Source organism: Capsicum annuum, chromosome 12 (genome assembly GCF_002878395.1).
Source record: "Capsicum annuum cultivar UCD-10X-F1 chromosome 12, UCD10Xv1.1, whole genome shotgun sequence".
Lineage (NCBI taxonomy): Eukaryota > Viridiplantae > Streptophyta > Magnoliopsida > Solanales > Solanaceae > Capsicum > Capsicum annuum.
The window spans coordinates 120,444,787-120,450,251 of record NC_061122.1 but is presented as its reverse complement, the minus strand read 5'-3'; positions in this window follow the sequence as shown (position 1 = coordinate 120,450,251).

Sequence of the window (5,465 nt, the reverse complement as noted above, 5' to 3'; positions counted from 1 at the left end):
GAATAACTTATGCCATATTGTACTAATAGCTTGGTATGTTATCGTTCAACACAAGGAATATAGCCTATCATTAGGCTAGTAATAAGAAAAGAAAAAAAAATTAATAATAAAAATTTAAAATACCTTAACACAAATTGAGTGTAACCAGAACCCAAGGCTTTTATTCCCAAATATTTATATTACAAGAGGAGAGCTTTTAGAGTACTAGAGAGAGAGGTGATTGTCTAAAACCTTCCTTCTACAAGTGGAAAATAAACTCCTTATATAATGGATGCTCAACACAAAACAAAATAATAGATGGCCTTTATTATTCATAATTGGCCCTTCCTAATACACAATTGGCCTTTACTTTATAAAAGAAAATGGCTTTTACTGTTAGCTTTATAAAAGTTGTCGTCTCATGTGATTTTATCCCTAATATTACAATTGGTAGTGGGGTCTTCTTAAATTATCTCACATTTTTCCTTTGCATTTTGAAGATTTGGAAGATTCTTCCAGTGTGTCTTGAAATTTTTTCAGATATTCATCTAAGTTCAGTTCTTCATTGCTCTGGATGCTTTGGGATTCTCCATCTAGGCAGTCTTCTTCATTGTCTTTGGTATGACCAACAGATGATATGGGCATATCTGAATAACATCATTTGTCGAGGTTCCTTATTAGGTCTCTTCTGACTTCCTTCATATATGAGGCAATCATCTCAGATTTTGATATTTTACCTTCTTCATTTAAAGCTTGCGGGCTATATTTTTTAATGGACTATATTCCTCTTGTTCATGTAATGGAGCCATATCCTTCTGTTCTTTGTATTGGGTAATGGTTGTTTTCATAGTCTCAATTAGTTGGTGGCCATGGATATTACCATTAGCTATTTTTTTATTTAACATGTTCCAAAATTTGGTATAAAAAGTCCTGGTCAAGCATTGAAAATTATTGAGGTTCGGCTTTACCTCAATAGACCATTTCATAATCCAAGGAATGGAAAATTCAATAAAGAAATACATTGTCGATGTTTCCTTAAAATATATGTTTTCTCTTTGCATTGTGACAAGTATTGGAGATACTTCTATCCAGTCATTATAAAGACTTTTAAAAGGTTCTGGCAAGATTCTTACCAAAGGACCATAGTAGATCTACCATTGTGCAAACCAATTTGGAATGCTTTGTTTGTAGATATTTTCACAAACTTTAATGAACTATGAATGTTTCTTATCCGAATTTTAATATAATAATACTTTATTGAAGCTTTCTACACAATTTCAGTAGTTAAATTTTACTGTGACTTTTTGTTTCGAATGCAGATAATCTTTCTCCTTGAGAGTACTGAATCCCCATTCTTCATGATTGAAGATTTTATTAATAATAATTTGGAAAAATTATAATCTTTCATGGTACTATTTGCATGAAAATACTGAATTTCAGCTGAGCTAGTTTAAGATAATATTGTCTCAAAATGCATACGATATTTGTATATGATGGTGGTATAGAATGTATTATCCAAATACTTTTGCATCAATTGTCATGGATTGTTCCTTCATCTGAGGTCATAGTTTTCCAGAAGAAGTATAACCTCTTCTGCTTTATTTTGCTCATAGAGCTCAGTACTCTCATTATTATTATCAGTGAGGGCATTAGAATATGAGAGGATAATATTCTCCCTTTTTTGAATTTTATAAAATTCAAGAATTCCTGATACATTTTTTGATTCGTATTAAGATCTAAGGAACTAGAACTTGCAATGTTTGTGTCTATAAACCTTTGATTTCTTATATGGGCGAGGATATTACCTCTGCATCTGATTGATCTACCTCTTCCCCTTCCTCTATTAGAGGAGGTTAAGCCTTATGATACCATCCTGTATATCATAGAAGACATTTAGGTTAGATATTTCCTAGTAAGAAAATCGGGAAGACTATTATCTGATCCCTTTAAATATTGAATTTCAAAATTAAATAGAGCTAATAAGGTTTTTCATCTTGCAAATATTTGTTTGGATACGTCGTTCTTACAATCTTTATTAAAGATAAACTTAGCGTCTTGACAATCAATTTTTATTAAAAAACTTTTGATTATAAATCACCTTAAAATTTTAATACATATTTAACTATTGCAAGGATTTCCTTAACAATAGTGGCATAATTTTTTTGACTGGTATTTCATTTTTCAAAGTAAAATTGGATGTTATAAGATTGTTTATCTTGTGGGAAATATTATTTTAAAATTTCACCATAGCCTATATCAGAAGCATCAATTTAAATAATTTTTTCCCAGCTGGAATTAGCTAATGTAAAGTATGGTAGGTTATTAACCTTTGTCTTGATATTTTTTACTGGGAGAGTATAACTCTCTATCCATCCATTTGGACTCTTTTTTAATCTATCATATAAGATAGTTGTATCTTTTGCAAGATCCTTTATAAAAGGAGATATATATGTTAGACTACCCAGAAATCTTTGTAATTGGGTTTTGTCTGTTATAATATCTGGGAATTTAGAAGCAAATTCTATGCTTCTATTGATAGGGACAATTTTCCCTTGGTCAATATTATGACCTAAAAATATGAATTTCGTCTGAAAAAAAAAAAACATCTTTGGTTTAGATATAACTAAACCATTCTGTATGATGATCTTTTTTAAAAGATTCAGCTGCTTAAAATATGTCTCTATATTTTTCGAGAACACCAAGATGTCATCAATGTAGACAATTATAAAATTGCTATAAGGCATGAATATATCATTCATAATATTCTGAAATTTCAAAAGAGCATTCTTTAATCCAAATGGCATAATATTTCATTCAAACTGTCCCATAGGAACATTAAATGCAGTCTTATATTTAACTGCTTCCAATATTTGGTTTTGCCAATAACCTGATTTCAGATCAAATTTAGAAAATATTAGAGCATAGTATAATCTGTCTAATAAATTTTTCTTATTAGGAATCAGATACCTGATCCATCTGAGGATTTTGTTGAGAGGTTTATAATTAATAACCAATCTTGGAACTCCTCTTTCCTGCTCAGAATGTTTGTTAATATAAAATGTAGTGCATAACCAAGGAGATTTAGAAGGTCGTATTCGACCTTTATGAAAAAAAGAATCAATTTCTTTTTCACATAATTCTAAATATTTAGAAATCATTTGGCAAGATCTTGCCTTAGTGGGGATATTATCCTCTTGAAAGTTGTCCACATATGGAAGAATAACCACATGTTTTTTTCTTTGCCAGAAAGCATTTGGATGATCTCTACATATTTCTAAAGAAAACTGATTTTTCAGAAAATCTATTTTTTCTGTTAATTTTGGATTTCGTAAAGTTTGTTCTATTGTCAAACTACAAATTTCATTTTTTAAAAAATCCAGTTGCCTATTTTTGGAAAGTATTTTTTCCTGAATCAAATTTATATATCTGGTGTAAGGTGGCTCACACCATTCAAACATAATTTCCTTATTATTAAAGGTACCAATTAGTCCATTTTCATCCCATCTAGTAATAGGGTACAGATGGACAAACCATGATTTTTCCAAAATAATTTCACCACTGATATTTTTTATCAGTACGAAAGTTTCTGGCATGCATATCTTATCTTGACAAATATATGCTTTGGAAATTTTATATTCTACCTCATCTTATGACCACTGGTATTTCTTAAGACATGAGTGATTTTTACAAAATATTTTAAAGGTAATAGGTCCTCTTGAATGCAATTACAACCTGTTCCACTATCAATAAGATTTGTAAATTCTTTTTTGTAGTTATAATCAATTAAAATAGTTACCTTAGAATAAAAATATTATTGGGTAACAGCTTCAAAAGTTTGAAGAAATCCTTCTTCAAGTAGGTAGGGCTATGACCTACCTATGTAGGTTTGACACTTGAGTTTTCTAACATAGAAATCCTTTTGTCCAAAGTCATATTATGATCTTTAAGGAAAGATATTTCTTTCTTGAGATTATTAATCTCAACTTGTAGGTCTTGAGTTGTTGCCAGAACCTCAACCACTTTTTGCCTTCTCTGAGAAGTCTGCAGACTTCTGTCATTGTATATGGACTCTTTTGGAAGGGAATTTCCTCCTGTTCTTCAGAAGAACTAGTAGAGGGTTGATCTTTCTCATGGTTTAAATTCTTTAGCATTTCTAAAAGAATTGCTAACTTATCTTCTTTTAAGACATTAATTTCCAAATCTTGAAATTGAGAGTAGATATTGTAAAAAACAACCACTTCTTCCTTTTTACTACAAGGTTGTCCTTGTTGGCATGGAAGACATTCGTCTTCTGAAGACATAGAATCTTCATTATGAGGACTCGGAGGTCTTCATCCGTGGATGAATGTTCTTTCTCATTATTGCTTTGGTACGGACTTGAACTTTTCGGAGAGGAATTGTGCAATATTTTGTACAAAGAGTCTTTAATTTCTTCATTTACTGTGAGACTCTTAATCTCTTCCTTTACTTTGCAATCCTTTACAAAGTGACCTACTCTGCCACATCTGTAGCAAGCATTAGTCTTCTTGGATTTCTTTTAATCCTTTCTGGATTTATAATCCTTTTTCCTTCTATATTTTTTCTTAATTCTCCTTGCCCTTCTATCTTCAGAGAATTTTTTCTTCTTATGCCTATAAGGCTCTTTAGAAGTCTTAGAAATGTCTATGGCGAATTGCTCACAGAATTCTCCTAATTGATGTCTTTCATTAAGACGGTACTTCTTAACTTGCTAATTCAGCCTAATTTCATTACATAAGGCTAGACCTTCTTAAGTACAGATATTGATCAGCCTACCATAGGTGTACTCATCATATTTAATACGTAAGGAAGGTCCCTAAGAGTCTTTCTGACCCTTTCAGCAAACAATATTGGAAGGCCATCTATTGTAGTAATGAATTATATTTAATACAATTAAATAAATTCTATTCTTTATTTACATTTCATAGAAAAAATATAATTTACTTTCTTCCTTATTCGTTATATGGAATACTATTTTGTCTAATTTAACTTTTCAATTTACAATTAATAAAGTTAATTTAGTAAAATAACTTTCAACATGGTTGTTTGTTGGTATTACATTTAACTTTGAGGGTATTAATGTCTTTAAAAAGAATTGTAGCATCAACTTAATTGTCTTTGTGGTTTGTTATTTGTTATTTGGACCACATCAAAAGTTGTAAAAAAAAAATCCATTCTTTTCTGTTTAATTACAATTCTGTCCTGAAAACAATTTACCAAAATGTTATGACATGTAGCCTATGGGTCCTTCAGACTTCCACTCTTTACATTTGTATAAAATTGTTTTGAATTTATTATATTTAAGTAAATTAATTAGGTTTGTATAAAATTGTTTTGATTTATTATATTTAAGTAAATTAATTAATAGGATGATAATTTATTGTAATAATTAATTATATTTAATATAATTAGATAAATTCTATGCTTTATTTACATTTCACAAAAAAAAATATAATTTACTTTCTTTC